General features: G+C 50.6%; 1 protein-coding gene across 2 annotated transcripts in view; it reads right to left on the minus strand.

Annotated features, from left to right (window-relative positions):
- The window catches only part of PC (pyruvate carboxylase), an 86,556-nt gene that overhangs the window by 46,130 nt on the left and 22,670 nt on the right, over nucleotides 1-17,756 (minus strand). Inside the window, exons 1-3 of one of the 2 annotated variants that reach the window (XM_020967950.2) lie at nucleotides 2,720-2,848; nucleotides 1,954-2,017; nucleotides 345-463 (exon numbers count right to left, since the gene is read on the minus strand). The exons of the other annotated variant lie outside the window; for it this stretch is intronic. The gene's annotated coding sequence lies outside the window, so the exon portion shown is untranslated. Of the gene's footprint in view, nucleotides 1-344; nucleotides 464-1,953; nucleotides 2,018-2,719; nucleotides 2,849-17,756 lie in introns of those variants that run through there. 2 annotated transcript variants of the gene reach the window in all.

Below are 17,756 nucleotides of genomic sequence, written 5' to 3' on the forward strand. Positions count from 1 at the left end.
CAGCAGGGGAAGGGGGAGCTGGGAAAGCATTCTGCCTTTGCCCCAGCTTTGCTGGGGTCTCCTGGTACCTCTGCCTTTGCACACAACATTCTCCCCTTTCTCTGTCTCTCTACCCCTCCACTCTTCCCCCTCTCTCCACTTCTTCCTCTCCTCTCTTTCTTCCTTCCCTTCCCCTCTCTTTGGAATCAGAAGGCTTGAATTCTGACACATCTGTTAGCCACGATTTAGCAAGTTGGGGGGGAGTTGGGACAGTCACAGTCAACAAGCATTTATTAAGCACTTGCTCTATGCTGGGCGCTGGGGGTACAGCCAAGTGAAGCAGGGCCTGTCCTCCAGGTGCTTACCTTCATTCCACTGTGGAAACACAATGTCCCTAGAGAAATAAGCACAGCAATGGCTGAAGCAGGTACAAAGCCACAAGTGGGGAAGGGACTAGTGCCTGGAGAAACCCATCAGAAAATGCCTAGGAAAGGAAAACCTGCTGTAGATATAAATGGGCTCAATTATCCTACAGACTTACATTACTAAGGCGGAAAGATCAGTCCCTGGCCCGCTCCTGAGCCTGTGCCAGGAAGCTGTTTAATCTATCACAAGGGGATTCAGTCACCCAGGGAGATCGTCTCTGGCTCAGTTTTTCCCATACAAAGGCAGCTTGGCTGAACCTTAACAGGCATGAACCCATTTTTCACTGAGTATGGGTCTTGATTAAGTCAATGAGCCCTGAGAACAGGAGGCAAAATACACACACACACACACACACACACACACACACACACACACACACACACACACACATTCTGTCTCTCTCTCTCTCTCTCTCCACATACCACGCTGGTGTGTGGGTCTATCATTCTCTCCCCACCAGAGTAAAGGAAAACAAAGCTGGCTTGAATTTCACTTGCGCCCACCAGGTAAATATCCCGAAGGGAGAGACTGAGCCACACGACAGTGACCTCCTGACCCTCCCAGTCATCCCAGACACCACCTCAGTTTGTCATGCTTGACTCTTCTCTGTTGCTCACTCCCAGTTCCAATGAGCTGCCAGCGCTGCTCTCATCCACATCTCACACAGCTACCACCCCAGCTCAGGCCTCCATCACCTCACACCTGGATGACAACTTTCTAATGCGTCTCTCCCCACTCCAGACCATGTCCACTCAGCTCTCAAAGTGATTTTCCTACAACACAGGCTTGACCACATCTGTTCCCTATTCAATAAATTTTAATGGCTTCCTATTACCCCTAGGATCAAAGATAAAATCCTTTGTTTGGCATTTGTCTGGACCTTCCTAACTTTTCAATAATCTTACATTCTACTCCGTTCCAGGTGAACTTTGGGACTCTTCTTGGCCAGAGCCAGGTCTCCGACACCACTTCCACACATTGCCACGTCTCCAATGCCACGTCACCTTCTCTCTAGCCATTACCTTCACCCCCCTTTTCACTCAGCTCCTAGGGTACTGGGCTCTGACAGGTAAGCTCTCCCTTTGTCTGGCCTACAGTCCAGCCTCCATGACACTTCCCAACCATCTCAATCCCGGTCATTCCTGCTCAAGCCCTTCCCCCCGCCCCAGCTTCCTTTTTTTTTTTCCCCATGGGCTTTCTGCCTTTAGAACAGAAGTTCCTTGAGGGCAGAGGCTATCTTGCTTGGTTGTGTCTATAACCTAAGAGCTTAGCACAGCGCCTGGAACACAGTAAGTGCTTAGTGAACGTCCTCTCTCCGTCCCTCTGGCTCCACACGCTCTGGAATCCAACCACACTTCTGCACTGGCAGGCCTGCCCTTCGGGCCTGGATCCCTTCCTTCCTCCCTTCCACCTTTTAGAATCCCTGGCTTCCTTCAAGACTCAGATCAAACCCCATTTTATTCAGGAGACCTTTCCCAGTGCCTTCCCCTCTAAGGCCCTCTTCCGTCTACTCTCTGTCTGGTTAGTGATGGCAAAAAGGAGGTTCACCTATTTCTCCTCCACGGCTGGCACAAAGAAGGAGGGAAGGAGAGGTCCTGTGGAGTTCTGAAGTCTGTAACAGAGGAAAGGAAGGGAAGGGGTGAGAGAAGAAGCTCATCGTGGATGGGCTGAGGGGGAGGTGGGAAGAGGGTGGGCTGGGAAGGGAGCTTCAGAGGAAGAGGAATTCCTTAATTCCGGCCACTGTGAGGAGCAGAATCATCGAGAGTAATGACAGTCGTCCCTTCCACATCGCAGGGCTCTGGGGTACACTGCCCCCACGATCTGGAGACTCCTCTTAAATCTGTGGGCCTCCCTTTGTGCCAAAGAAGTCTGAATTTCTCCTTCTTCCTTTACGGGGTGTTTACAGTACCTTCTCGTAAACACTGGCTTAATCATTTGGTTCATAGGCTCTGTGCTGTCTGCTGGCCTTTGCGTGTCATCTGCAGCCTCCACAAAACTCCCCAAAAATTCCCTTTTAATTTCTTAGGCTGACCCTGTAATGAAACTTCCCTATGTGGAAGGGATAACTGTATTAGGAAGAATAAACAGCACCATTTTTGAGACTGCAAGGTTAGAAGTAAAGAGCAGAAAAGGAGACGGAAGTGAGTGAGGCAGGTCAGGTGAAATCTCTATGGGATGCATGGATTCGGGAAATGGAAGCGAGTGAGGAGGGCAGCCTACTCCAATCAGCAGAGGAAAAGGGGCCAGAGGCTGGGCCTGACTGCGCTGGAGGAAGCCAAAAGGGGGACCCAGCACCAAACGAAATGGCAAGAACCTGGGCACGGCCCTTTGCTCCGCTCAGAGACCCTCATCTAACTCCTCTTTGCTCCCACTTGGTCTTCGTGTTTCCCACAGCAATTCTTCCACACGAGCCCTGGGAGTGAGGCTGGCGACGGAGGAAAGCGGGCCGACGTGCATCCTAAGACCCGACTGGTTCTCCTTCTTCAGTTAACCTCTAGAAACGGAGGAAGGGAAAGGAGAGACTGTGGAAGGCTTGCTTGGGGGAGGGGGCTGATCTCGGCTGCCAAACAGGCTCAGGTGGGCTGAGCAAACACTTTCTCTTCAAGGCCTTCCCTTGTCTCCCAGCCTAGAGGTTCTGAAAGGGGGGGGGGGCTTTTCTTTTCTCCAGTGAGCCCCAAGCCCCTAAGAGCTAAAGAGCAGATACTAGGAGGAGAAGCCTTGATTTCTAATCACTGGAGGAAACTCAAGTTTAGGAGCTGAAGCCTAATTAATTTAAGATTTTGAAATTTAAGGCATTTAAGATTAAATGACGGTCACAAAACCAGTAAGTGGCAGAGGCAGGATTTGAACCTGGGTCTTTCTGACTGCAAAGCCAGTCCTCTCTCTGATCAAATGAAGTTGTCAGAGCCAACAACAACTCAAATTCAGTCCTTAGAGGGTTACAAAGTATCTCTGGTGCCCCCACCCCAACAAAATCCCCATTGCTAAGTGAAAACACTCTGGATGATCGGGCTGCTCAGGGCTGGTCCCAGGACTGGTTGGAGCCAATCCCGGAGCACAGAAGAGCCCTCGCTTTGCTCCTCTGCCCTGGCCCACAAGCCACCGACGCTGCTGAGAAAACAAGAGGGTCCAGGAAAAATATAGAGTAGGGGCCTACAAGTCAAAAGCATGAAGGACAAACTGGCAGTGGGGCTGGGCCTGTGACTTCCTTGGCCAAAGAAGAGACGAGGGGGTGAGAGGAGGAAAGTCACGGCCTCCTCTGCTCCTTGGAGAGTGACCTGCCCAGGGTCACACAGCCAGTGTAGGCCACAAGGTCTCTGTGGCTTCAAGGCCAGCTCTTTGTCTATTACATCCCACTGCTTCTCAAAAAGCAGGACTGTTTTCAGGTCAGACAACCTGTGAAAGACCTGTACTGAGCAAGCAGTAATTAGCATCTTAATTAGCAGCTGCAAATTACCTACGTTTTTGTGTCTTCCATTTACAAGGGTAGGAGGAAAGAGAAGCTGCTGGGAGGAGGCCAATTCAGGAAGCTGTTGCGGGCCTCACGTCCACAGGAAGGGCCAGCAGGTAGTCCTTACGGTCCTTCCTGGGGTGAGGGGAGCCAGGTTCTTGGCCTGGGCAAGAGCTCCCCTCGAAGAAATCAAGGACCAGAGGAGAGGCAGCTCTGTCCCTCCCTTGTCCCGACTACACTGAGCTCACAGATTGATCTCACTAGTAGCCCGCTCTGGGCTTCGCTGGCCACCCTGGTCTCTCATTCTGCATCACTCTGGCCTTCGTTCAACCCTTGTGCAGATCAGGGAAACGTTCACACCATGGCAGGAAGACATGTTGATGCCACAGACATCCTTGCTAGCAAGGTCAGCTGACGGTCCGTTGATGCATTGACAGATGGGTTCAGAGATGAAATGCAGAAACTCAACAGGTGGCTCCTTCTTGTGGAGCTGAAGAAAGTGTTTGAAATCATCTCCTCTTTCCACAGTGGGCAGGAAAAGCAGTAAACTTACTATTCTGTGGTATTGCAACTGAGAAAACCAAGCCTATATATATATATATGTAAAACAATTGAAACAATGTATTGGACTTCGATGGAATTAAATTTGGAAGGAAAAACTAGGTAGAGAAAATGTTTTCCATGAGAAAACAAGCAAGGTCCACGGGGTTGCCAACGGTCACTTTTCACATCTGCACAGTGCCAACGTGCCTGCTCACCCGTCCCACCTTTCCCTTCCCTTCTTCACTGGCCCCTCTGTTAAAGTTTGCCCAACCCTGAATGGGAATTGTTATTATAGAACTAAAGCCCTTTCAATTTTATGCTGATTAAATCAGTCCTGTGGTATTTGATTAACCAAACTTCTGCAAACTTTGTGATTCTTGGACTTTTTTGATGTAAGAAATACTTCTTTATGCATATTCTTTCCTCAATGATTTTCCAGAATTCTGCTTTGTGCCTAGAGGAATTTTTTAAAATAGAAAATTAGGGGGAGAAAAAGAAAATGAGGTAATAAGAGATTTTGGTATTTGCTTTATGTGAACAATGATGTAGGGCAAAACTGGCTGGTTTTCATCACTTGTACACTCCATGGAGGTCAACATAAACTGTAATCATTACAACACAGAGCCACAAGCAAAGGGAATGGACATTGACCATTGAAAAACAAAAAATAACCACCAACCCCCAGCATCCTTCCCATTGTGTCACTGGCCTCAAGAGGCCCCGGGCTGCCCTCGCTGGGAGAAGGGGCACAGTCCAAAGGAGAGACCTGGGGGCTGAGGTGGCTCTGCTGGGAACACCGGGTGTGTGCGTTTGACATGGATAACCCCCCCCCTTTTGAAGAAATAGAGTCTGTAGGTCTGTGTGGGACTGTCGCCCCGCCCCAGCCACCAACAAGGATGGTCAGACTTCTGGCCTCCCTCTCACCCACAAATGCATCACCTCCATGTTCAGGAACTCTGAGATGTCGATATCAAAACACAGTTTACTGGCTTTCCCCCTCCCCCTCCACCCTCCTTCCGGTCTGTTCTCTTCCAGGCCATCATCTGGCACTGTTCAGTCGTGTCTGGCTCTTTGTGACCCCATTAGGGGTTTTCTTAGCAAAGACCCTGGAGCGGTTTGCCATTCCTTATCCAGCTCATTTTACAGATAATGAAACTGCGGCTAACAGGTGAAGTGACTTGCCCAGGGTCACACAGCTCGGCTGGATTTGAACTCAGGAAGATGAGTCTTCCTGAGTTCAGGTCCAGCACTCCATGCACTGCATCACCTAGCTGCCTCCATTAGCCACATTAGAGCAGCCAAGCTACAAACATTCATTAACTGCCTACTCTGTGCCATACATTGTGCTAAAGCTGTAGGGAAACGACAAACAAGGCAGAAGCCCGTGCTTGGCCTGCCCCGGGGGAGTTAAGAAGCAAACCAGTGCAGACAAACAAGCTCCAGGCAGGAGAAACGAAATAACCGACAGAGGGAAGAAGTCAGAGCTAAGGGCTATGGGGACAGCAGCGTTTCAGCTGGGGCTTAAAGAAAGCCAGGGAGCTCAGCAGGCAGGGATGCAGAGGGAGGCCGCCGGAGAAGGAGCAAAAGACTGGAAAGGCGGGAGGTGGCCACGTGACAAAGGGCTGCGAGTGAAACACAGAGGGTTTTGTGTTCGCTCCAGGAAGTGATGGGAAGTCTCTGAGTTTGGTGGCTGAATGGAGAATGGGCTGGACTGGAGTGGGGGGAGACTAGAGGCAGAGAGAGCCCTCCCCAGACTGCCGCCACAGTCCAGGTGCAGGGGATGAGGCAGCGTCTGAGGACAGAAGGGGCCGCACCGGAGATGCTGCAGAGGGGAGAAAGCCTCCAATCCATCTTCCATCTTGATCCCTTTGGGAACCAGGCCAACTCCCTCAAGTCCCTCACCCTCTTATCATATTGCCAGTCACGCCCAGAGGAGCGTCAGCCTCGGATCACTGCCACTATCCACTGCCTTTGTCCCTACATTCCTGCTACTGAACAAATCTAGAGAAAAGCATGCAACTATTCTGTCTTGGGCCACCACCTCGACTGGGCCCCTCACTGCCGCTAGGCAATCCTCCTCCAGCTCCCTAATTCATTCACGCTCCCACAGTAGCTCTTCCAAACTTTTTCGACCTTCCTCAAACCTTGCCCCTTCCTCCATTCTCACAGCTGAAACCTTGCCTCACACTTCACAGAAAGAATTTGAGGCCATCCACCACGAGCTCCTTCTTCCTCATCTCTTATTACTCGGATGCCTTCCAATGCCATCTCCTTCCTGTCTCATGTGAAGAGGCCTTACTCCTTACCAGGGCTAACCCTGCTACTTACACTAGCGATTCCATTCCGTCCCATCTCCTCCAAAAGACTGCCCCACTGTCATCCCCACTCTGTTACTTATTTCCAGTGTCTCCCTCTCTACTGGCCATTTCCCTGCCTACGAACATGCCTGTGTCTCCTCCATCCTCAAAAACCTTTACGTGATCCATCCATCCCTTTTATCATCCCCTCTCTCTCCGGTCTTTTGTGGCTAACCAACCTGAGAAGGTCACCTACAACAGGGGCTTTCAATTCCTCTCTTCTCACCGCCATCTCATCATTCCTCTGAAACGACTCTCTCCAAAGTTGCTAACCATCTCTTAGTTGCTGAGCCAATGGTCTCTTCTCAACCTTCATTCTCCTTAGCCTCTCTGCAGCCTCTGATACTGGTTACTGCCTTCTCCTCGCTTCTCTCTAGGCTTTCATGACACTCCCCTCTCTTGGTTCGTCTCCTACCTCTCTGTCATTTCCTTCTCCGTCTCTTTTGCAGGGTCTTCAGCCAGGTCACACCGGCTAACCACCCCTACCGTGGGTGTTGACAGGGCTGTGTCCTGGGCCCTCTTCTCTTCTCCATCTGTGTTACTTTAGTTGATGATTTCATCAGTTCCCATGGATTCAATTACCTCCATGTTGACAATTCTCAAGTCTGCGTATCCAGACCTAATCTTTCCAGTCTTGCGTCTCCTCGCATGCCTTTCAGACATCTCAAGTTGGATGTCCAGTAGACATCATAAGCTCAACACATCCAAAAGAGAGCTCAATCCCCCCTCCCAAGCTCCTCTGCCTCCTCCCCTCCCTATTACTGTAGAGGGCAACGCCATCCCCCTAATCCCTCAGGCTCAAGAGCTAGGAGTCAGCCTGAACTCTTCACGACCTCTTGTTCCCCGTATCCCATACGGTGCCAGGGTTTGTCGGCTTCCCCTCCAACACACCCCCTTCTCTCCTCTGACACTGCTCCCACCCTGGTGCTAGCAGGCCCCCATCACCTCACCCCTAGATCGCTGCGTTAGCCTGCCTCAAGTCTCTGTCTCCTCCTGTCCATCCTCCATTCAACCACTAAAGTGATTTTGCTGAAGTGCAGGTCCTACCACGAGCTCCGGCGTCTCCCCGCTGTCTCCATAATCAAATACAAAATGCCTGTCATCGCCTGCCCCTCCTGTGTCTCCAGTCTTGTTACGCCTTACTCCCCAACACATACTCTTTAATCCAATGACATGGCCTCTTGGCTATTCCATGAGCAACAGCCTCCATTTCTCAGCTCTGGGCATTCTCTCTGTCTGTGGCCCAGGCCTGGAAAGGCTCTCCCTACACCACTGTGCTCACTGACCTCCCTGGCCTCCTTTTTTTTTTTTTTGGTGAGGCAATTGGGGTTAAGTGACTTGCCCAGGGTCACACTGCTAGTAAATGTCAAGTGTCGGAGGCCCGATTCAAACTGAGGTCCTCCTGACTCCAAGGCGGGAGCTCTATCCACTGTGCCATCTAGCTGCCTCCTCCCTGGCTTCCTTTAAAGTCCCAAGTAAAATCCCACCTCCTCCAGGAAGCCTTTCCCAGCCTCTCAATTCTAGTGCCTTCCCTGTTAATTATTGCCTGTTTCTCCTGTCTATAATTTGCTTTGTATAGATTTGCTGGTTGCTTCCCCTAAGCTTTCTGTCTGTTAGCAAAAAGTCTGCATCACAATGTGTCTGAGGAGAAGAGCACACATCTTTTCTAAATGAATTGGTGTCTGTGTCCCTACAACTGTATCTAAGTATGTCCATAGACATGTTTATGTTAAGAGTATTTGTGTCTTTCTCTAAGTGTACTGTGCCCAATTTATGTCTGTACACATAAAAAAGTGATTACCTTTGAGTGTGTGTTTATGAGAGAGTGGGTAGGTATTTATAGTAAGGGTGAGAAGGGAATCTGGTCTTTTCTGTTTTATGTACACATTTTATAAGTCAATGAAACAGAGTGCGTGTGTGTGTGTGTGTGTGTGTGTGTGTGTGTGTACAAGGGGGGCTGGGCCAGGCCAGGCTGAGCAGTCCAAGAGCCCAAGACCAAGGGAGGGTTTGGTATCTTTGAGTCACTGCCCAATGCGGCCTGGGCCAGCCTGGCACTGCAGAGGCGTGGCCATACTGACCTGACATCAACCCCACTTCTTCCATCCAGGCCCTACTCAGCACCTGCTGCGGCATCTACAATTCAACATATTACTTTCTGTGGCCTAGAAAAGCTTCTGTGTGTGAGCGAGCAGTGTCTGATTTCAGTCTCCTCTCCTGCCTTGCTCCCCGGCGCCCAGTCCAGCCCCAGCCCTTCTTTCTTTCCCTGTGGCCTCAGCACATTCTAGGCCCTCCTGCTTGTGGAAATGTTCTCCTGCCATGCTACAGTCTATTCAAGCCAACTGGAAGGCCGGGTGGGTTACCTGGTCTTGGGGGTGGGGGGGTGCGGAATCTGGTGTCCAGGTGGTGGCTGGCAGGGAGTGAGAGGAGGCAGAAGGAAAGGAGGCCGAGCCTCGAAGGAACACAAAGCAGGACACCTAACCTCGTAGCCCCCAGATCCTCCTGGCCCACCGGCTCCCTCGCCTTGTGAGAGAGGTGGTTTCATTCATTCTTTTTCTATGCCCTGCATCTAGCCCAGGGCTGGGCACATGGTAGGTGCTGGCTAACTCTTCTGCTGCAGCCTGGCCTCCTTCCACCTAAACCCCTCCACTCCCCATAAGCCAGACTTGCCCTGACTCCTGTCAAGGGCCCCAGGGGATGGGAAGGATGAGCCAGGAAGGGTGGGGCCCCCAACACATCCCTGGCCTGCCCCTCACTGTAGCTATCCCAGGCCCTTTCCAGGTGCTTGCTTTTTTTCAGAGAAACACAGAACATGAAACCCTGGAGCAAAGCAAGCGAATCAGGAAAGGTGCCCCTGTCTCAGAAAAGGCTAAGAACTGTCAGCAATGCCAACGAAGCCGCTGCCCCTCCAAGAGCTGAAGCAGAAAACAACACGCTATTGAGGTCACAGGCCGGGGTGAGCGGCCCCTCACTCCTTCCTCCTTCCATCCAGCTGAGGCAGGGAGCACAGGTGACCCCAGAAGCAGTCACGTCCTGGGGAGTGGGGCACCAGGTCTGCCCAACTCAGGTCTTCCTGTGGCCCCCAAGGGTGGAAGACCTGCCGAGTGCTAATTCTTGATCTCCCAAAGTAACAGACCACAGCGAGAACCCGGATTGTTAAATAGCAAACAAAACCCAGCTTGCAAGGATACTGGCTTCTCACTTGGCCTATCCATCTTCTCTACCTGAGCTGGGACAGCCAGACTGCTCTGAACATTGGGCCTTATCCCCACTCAGATTCTTCGCCAACCAGCTTTCAGTAAGATTGGTCAAGTGAGAAGAGAACAAAGGGGCACAGAAATGGATCGTGCCATCACGTGATTGCCCTCCCCCCCCCACGTGGGGCATTAACCTGATCTGGTTGGGGGTCTTTGTTTCTGCCGATTCAAACCTCCATTAACACCTGCTCAGGCCCAGAGGCCCAGCCCCCGCCCTCAAAGAGCTGGCGCTAATCTCCCATCCATGTCTCTGTGGGGGCCTGGGATCCTTCTCAGCGTCCCCACCCAGAATGCTCGGCCACTGGTGACCAGGCAAGAGGGAGGGAGGAGGTGATTGACATGCAGACATCTGTGCACCTGGGGTCCAGTGTGGTGACTCTCTACCCTTACAGACAGCCCCACCCAGAAGAGTGTGTGTGTTGGGGGGGGGGGTGAAGTGCCAAGCTGAAGATGTGCTTGGCCCTCCAATCACTGCCTCAGAAGCCCAGAGGAGGACACTCTGACCAAAGGTGGGCCCGCCCAGCACGGTGGCGGCCTCACCCCCTTCATGCTTCTTTCTGAAGCCTTGAAGGCAGGAGGGGGCCTGGAGGGAGACGTCAAGAGCCTAACTCTCCTGGGCCTCAGTCACTGGCAACACACCAAATTCCAAGAGTCTCTTCTTAGTGAGAACCTGACAGGCTGCTGTCAGAAGGGCTACCTCTTTGGGGCCCTGTGCTGGGTTCCTAGGAGACTTCAGTGAAACATTCTAGAATCTCACACTAAGTGAATGCAGAAGGCAATCATGCAGAAATTGAAGGCCCCAGCAAGCCAAGGGACGTCAAAACCTGCTTCCAATCCCAGAACTCCCCAGCCCCTTCCCCCAGTCTATCATGCAAGGCCCTATATCTCCAGAGGCCTGACTTGGCTTTCAATTTCCTCTTCTCTTCCCTTCTAATGCCCCTGCCCGCCCCTTACCTCCTGGCATCTCGAGGCCTTCACCCTCCTACCAGGCCAACCCCCTCTCTCCCTCACATCTTCTAAGTTCATGCCATAATAGTGAATACAAGCTGACATATAAGTATACGCATGCGTGCATGGTGCCAGGACACACAGAAAGAGATTAAATACATTTACAGAATTAGAAATGCATTTACAGAATGCTTTATAAATCTAATGAGGATCTTTATAGCCCTATCAGGTAGGCAGCATGGAATGAGGAGCCTAAGGCTCAGGGATTAACTGGCTTATTCAGCTCACAGAGCAGGTAAAGGCCAGAGCTAAGATGATTCCTCACTCCACCTGGTAAAGCTGGTGCCCGCCAGGCGATCACACAGCTCTGGGAAGGGCTGGGTCACGGTCCAGGCTGACCCCTGCTGCCCTCAGCCTGAGGCTACTCTCTAGCACAATAAATTGCAGAGGAACTGGGAACTGGGACAACCATCCCGGAGCCACTTGGATCTAGGCCCAAAGGGCGCAAAACTGTGCACCCTCTTTGACCCAGCAATACCAAAGAGGTCAAAGGAAAAGGGAAAGGACCTGTTTGTACAAAAACATTCAGAGTAGCTCAGTTTTGTGGTGGTAAAGAACTGGAAATTGAGAGGATGCTCATCACTTGGGGAATACTGAGCAAACTATAATATATGGTTGTGACGGAGTACTATTGTACTATAAGAAATGACAAGGGGGATGGTTTCACAAAAACGTGGGAAGACTTAGGTGAACTGATGCCAAGTGAAGTGAGCAGAACCAGGAGGACACTGTACACAGTAACCATAACACTGATCCATCACGAAAGATTTGGCTACTCTGATCAAGACAATGATGCCAGACAACTCCAAAGGATCCATGACGGAAAAAGCTCTCCCCCTTCAGTAAGGGCCTGCGGGACAGCCGACAGTGAGGGGCCAGCCAGGGATGAGCTCCAAACGTGGACGGAAGCAGGCTTTTTTCCTTGGTCATTCTTGATGGTTTTGGTTGTGTTTTCTTTTGCAACGTGGCGAGTATGGGAATGCTTTACATGACCTCACATGTGTAATTGATACCACATTGCTCACCTTCTCAAGGGGGGAGGCGAGGAAGAGAAGGAGAGAATTCAGTACTCAAAAAATTTTTAAATGATTGTTAAAAGTTATTTACAGAAGCAGCTAGGTGATACGGTGGATAAAGCACTGGCCCAGAAGTCAGGACGACCTGAGTTCAAATCCAGCCTCAGACCAAACACCTGACACTAGCTACGTGACCCCGGGCAAGTCACTTAACCCCGATTGCCTAGATAAAAAAAAAAGTTATTTATACACAACTGGGAAATATTTAATGAAATAAATAAAAATATATATTTGAAATAAATTCCAGGAAAGCTGCTGATCTGCATTGGTAGAGGGAGTTTCTTCACAAGGAATTCCCAACACCAATGAAATCCTCAGTCCAGATACGATGCCCAGCTGAACGACACCAGGCTGGGTAAGAAAGGAAGAAGAGAGACTGAGGGAGAGGACAAGGTAGGACAGAGGAGGAGCCAGCAAATGAACACCTGAACAGAGCAGGGAAAGTCCTGCGGAAAAGGCAGCAGTTGAGCAGAACCCCCCAAGAAGGCAGCCTTGGGGGATGAGTGTACGTGTGGAAGAAGAGGCCTGACCTGGGATATCCAGGTCAGAGAGCATCTAGTATTCCAGGATGGCTGGAAAGGAGGGTTCATAAAAGAGTTATGTGAAATAATGCTAGAAATGTAGGCAGGAACTAAACTGGGGCTTAAATACCACGCTAAGCAATCTGTTTAGACAGCTGGGTGGTGCCAATGGCTAGAGTGCTGGGCCTAGAGTCAGGAGACCCAAGTTCAAATCCAGCTTCAGACACTTACTAGCTGGGCAAGTCATTTAACCTCTTGTTTGCCTCAGTGTCCTCATCTGTGAAATGGGGATAATAACAGCATCTACTTCTCCTGGTTGTTGTGAGTACTGAATGATCATTGTGAAACACTTAGCACAGCCCTGTTACACAGTAAGCGCTATATGAACATCAACTAGTGTTGGTATTATTATTATTTATCCCTCCCAGAGGCATTAGGGAACAACAGAAGGTTTTCTGAAGCTGACGTGATGTGGTCAGACTCAGAAATGTGCTACTGGCAGCCGCGCGAAGGCTGGGCTAGAAAGGAGACAGGGTAGATCAAGTCCAAACAGAGGTGTACCATGTCCAGATAAAGGTAACACAAAAATAAAACGTTTCATTTAAAGACTACCGTAGTAGTCCAAGTGAGACGAGGTAAAAGGGGATGAGGGCCTGAGCTAGGTGAGTGTCACGGAATGGAGACAAGGAGTTTGTGGAAAAAGAATGGAGAAGTCTTGGCAAGTGCCCGGATTTTCAGGTTGGGGGGTGGTGGTGAGGGAGCTAGGGAAAAGAAACTGGAGTGACTAGGAGAGGGTGAGGTTCTCACCAGAAATCGGGAAGAATTTGGAGGAGGGGCAGCTTTAGGGAGAAGATAACAGTTCTCTTTTGGGAGGAGGCCAGAGCCAGCCTCACTGCCCCAAAGTGTTCTAACCTTCTAATGCTCTGCATCCTAAGCCCAGCTGCTCCTCCCCATGGCCACCTGAGGCTAGCAAACTCCCACCACCTGCTATAAAGAGCCCTGTGCTCTTTAACATTAGCTGCATTTCAGTAAATCTCCCCCCAGCCGGACCTTCCATTCTCCCAGTCCTTTCCTCTCGTGTTCCACCTGGACTCCCCTCTGCCCTTTCCATTACGCCTACTGGAATTCCTGTTCCATGACTAACATGCTTCCATTCCCTTCAGCCCTCTTCCATCTTTGGGTACTGAAGAGACCAGCTTCAAGTGACAGCACCAGCCCTGTTACACCTGCCTGTCATAGGTGTGTCCCACTGTGGTGTCCACTGCCTCTCCCAGAGTCTCCCTTGACTGACATCACTCAGCAGCCCCTTTTTTGAAAAGTTCACGCTATGAAAATGTATCTAGGGTCTGCAAGGTGGTGCAGTGGATAGAGCTCTGGCCTTGGAGTCAGGAGGACCTGAGTTCAAATCCAGTCTCAGACACATGACACTTACTAGCTGTGTGACCCTGGGCAAGTCACTTAACCCCAACTGCCTCACAAAAAAGGAAAAAAAAAAGTATCTATCAGCCAATCAATATCCTGGTGACTTTTGTCCATCGGGATTCTTTCTCCTTTCGGCATCTAGTTTCTTCCTCTTCTACTCGAGTCCTAGGTGACTTTACAGGCATGTTGATGCGCCCTCCAGCACCCTAACCTGCCAGCTCCTCATTCTTTCCCAACCCTACACCTTCACTCTCCCTCAGCCACTTCCATCACCCAAAAGCATTCCACTTCAGTGGTCAAAAAGTGACCTTCCTCTATCTGATCATAATCATTCACTCCATCTCTCCCAAGGCCTTTCTAAACCTAGTCTTCATCTCACGACCTCCCACTCTTCCACCTCTCAGAACTTTCTCAGGCCGTTTCCAGGGTGCTTATTTCACTCTCCTCTCTGGCCATTTCCTACTCTCTGATTATCAGTCAATGCCATGCTATCCTCAACTCTGAGCCCTTTGCCCCCTCATGCCTCGAAAACAAAACAAAACAAATAAACAAACAAACAAAACCCAACCCAACCCTGGACCACACCTTCTGCCTCCCATGCTGTTGAACTGAGCTGGAGAAATTCAGGCAGCCAAGCTGCCAGAGTCCACTGTATCTTGATGATATCTAACCTCGGGTGGGCCCTCCTGGCAGCCAGGCCATCCTTTGACTCCTTCCTAGGTCAGGCCTTTCCCCCCTCTCCTCAAAATCCCCACATTTCCTCGTCCCCTTGCCCTCTCAGGTGAGGATCTCCCCACATACCCTACTAAGAAAATCAAGATTTTCAGTGAGATCTCCCCTTCTTTTTGCCTCAAAGTCTTCTGGCATCTTCTCTCCTACTTTCTTCTCCTTCATGCTGGTTTTTAATAATGAAGTGACTTTTTTCCTTGCCTTGGCTAGCCACTCTACAGGAGCCTTTGACTACATTCCTTTTCGGCTTCTCCAACCGACTGTCCATTCGATGATTTAATCAATGTAGAGGTAGAGAGGCAGCTGCAGTGGATAGAATGCTGGGCCTGGGGTCAGCAAAACCTGGATTCAAAATCTGGCCTCTGTTTGCCTCAGTTTCTTCAGCCATAAAATGGGGATGCTAACAGTACCTGCCTGGCCAGGTTGTTGAGAAGATCAACTGAAGTAATACTTATACAGCACTTGGCTCAGCTGATGCCCAGCAGACGGGCAGCTGGATAGCCGTCCTTCCTTCTTGAGAACCCAAACGACCTCACTACATCAGAGTCAAGGTGTAGCATGCCCGCCTGTGGCCAGCCAGAGCAGCCCGAGCCGCACAAATAGTCCACAGGAACATTTCCAGTGGGGATGTCTCTAAATCTATGTTTCTTTGGAGCTCCTGCAATTCTGCTTCGCTCGTAGAGCGCAGCCCCTTCCCTGCTGAAGGCAGGCCACGCGAGGCGGTCCTCTGCCAGCGTCTCCCATGTCACACAATCAATTCCAGAGTTCTTCGGAGAGACCCTGACAGTGTCCTCGTATCGCCTGCTCTGAGCACCACATGAGCACTGGTCTTGTGTGAGCTCTCCACAGAACAGTCTTTTAGGCCAGTGTACGTTTGGCATTCAAACAAGGCGGCCAGCCCCTCAGAGCCACACTCTCTGAAGTAGAGTTTGAATGCTTGGCAGTTTGGTTTGAGAAAGGACCTCCGTGTCTGGCACCTTCTCCTACCAGGTGAGCTTCAGAATCTTCCTAGGACAATTCAAACGGAAGGGATTCAGTGTCCTGGCATGGCGCAAGCACGCCATCCGGGTTTCACAGGCATACACCAACGAGGTCAGCACAGTGGCTCTGTAGACCTTCAGTTTGGTAGGCAGTCTCTTCTCTTCTCTCCCACGCTTTCCTCCAGAACCTCCCAAACACCGAGCTAGCTCTGGCAACGTGTGTGTCAACCTCGTCATCAATGTGTACGTTCCTGGAAAGCATGCTGCCAAGGTAAGTGAACTTATCCACAACATTCAACATTTCTCTGTTTGCCATAAATGATGGTCTCGTGTGTGGATGGTGGGGCGCTGGCTGGCGGAGAACTTCCATTTTCTTGGTGTTAGCTGTCAGGCCAGAAGTAGCACAAGCTGAGGAGGACTGATCCGTACTTTGTTGCATCTCAGCTTCAGAGGCTGCATTGACTACACAATCATCTGTGAATACAAAGTCGTGCACCAACTCTCCCTCCACTTTAGTCTTGGCTTGTAGCCTTTTCAAGTTAAGTTAATTCACCATCAATGCGGTAGCTGACCTTGATCAGTGTTCGTCTTCACTGAAGGCATCTGACAACACTGCTGAAAACATCGTGCTAAAAAGCATGAGAGCAAGCACACAGCCTTACTTCATTCCACTGGTGACTGGGAAAACACTAGAGCGCCATTATCCAGAACCCGGGCAAGCATGCTGTTTTGGAACTGGTGTACGATACTCGCGAACTCCTCTAAGCGCCTAAATCTGGACATGATCTTCCACAAGCCCTCACAACTGACAGCAAAAGGGCACCTTGCTCAGGTCCTGCACAAATGCTTATTGCCTTCCCTTCCCTTCCCCCACTAATTCTATCACTCAACTTTGAATATGCAATCTCAACCATCTACTGGGTCCTTTTCTAGGGCCTTCCCCATTGTTAAAAAGGAACAAGCTCTCTCTCCCTGAAGCTTTCTGGATTGCAAACTAATTTCAGCATTAACCCAAGCAAGTGAATTGCAAAGGCAAACCTCCACTTCAAACCTGTGCTTGCCTTCCCGTACTAAGTACATAGCAGGCACAGACATAACCCCCCCTAACATCCTCCTTCCAAAGCTCCTCCACACAACCATCTCTATTCTTTCTTCCACTTCCTCTCCTCCCACTCCTCACCTCCTCGGAATTTGGCTCCTGACATCATCCAACTGAAACGGTGGTTTCCAAAGCCTCCAAAACTCTCTTCAGCCAAGTCTGCTCATCTTTTCTTCGGGCCTGGTGCTTCTTGACCTCCTGGCTGCATCTGACTCTGCCGCGCACCCTCCAGCCGGACGTTGTGACCTCTCTGTGGTCTGGTGACTCATTTTCTCTTGATGCTACTCCTCCCTGTCTGATGGAAACTTTCTCCATGTCTTTGCTGGTGACCTCTCTCCTGGTGACCTCATCAGCTCCCACGCATTTCATGACCGTCTCTGTGCAGATGGCTCCCAAATCGGCAGGTCCGGCCCCGGTCTCTAAACTGAGCTGCCATTGTGCATCCAGCCAGACATCCCCCAGGCAATCCCAACAGAGAACTCGTGATCTGGAACTCCGACTGTTATACTGCCATCCACCAGTCATATGCCTGGCTCACCACTTTTCATTTTCCAGGTAAGATAAGGAGGACCACAAGCCAATCCTCAACTTTTCTATTACAGCGAGAAAGAAAGCTGGATCTACTGTATAGGCCTAGGATTTCAATCCTGACACTGCAGCTTTCTGCCTGTGTGCTACTGGGCCTCGATCTTCCTCATCTCTCAAATGAAAGAAGTGGTCCCTTCCAGCTCTTTCCCAATTAGTCCCCCTCAAGTTCCTTTTCAGGGCCTGGCAGCGGTGAGCTGTAGACGTGGCTTAGCTACAGTGGGGAGAGCCAGCAATCCAGTTAGAGTCTCAGGCTGGAGCTGGCTCAAGCCACGTGGCACATTTATGGACTCTCTCTCCTGGAAATTGCTCTCTAGATGGCAAAC

The sequence above is a fragment of the Phascolarctos cinereus genome, unplaced genomic scaffold (genome assembly GCF_003287225.1).
Source record: "Phascolarctos cinereus isolate Bilbo 61053 unplaced genomic scaffold, phaCin_HiC Scaffold_9;HRSCAF=440, whole genome shotgun sequence".
In the NCBI taxonomy this organism is placed as follows: Eukaryota; Metazoa; Chordata; class Mammalia; order Diprotodontia; family Phascolarctidae; genus Phascolarctos; species Phascolarctos cinereus.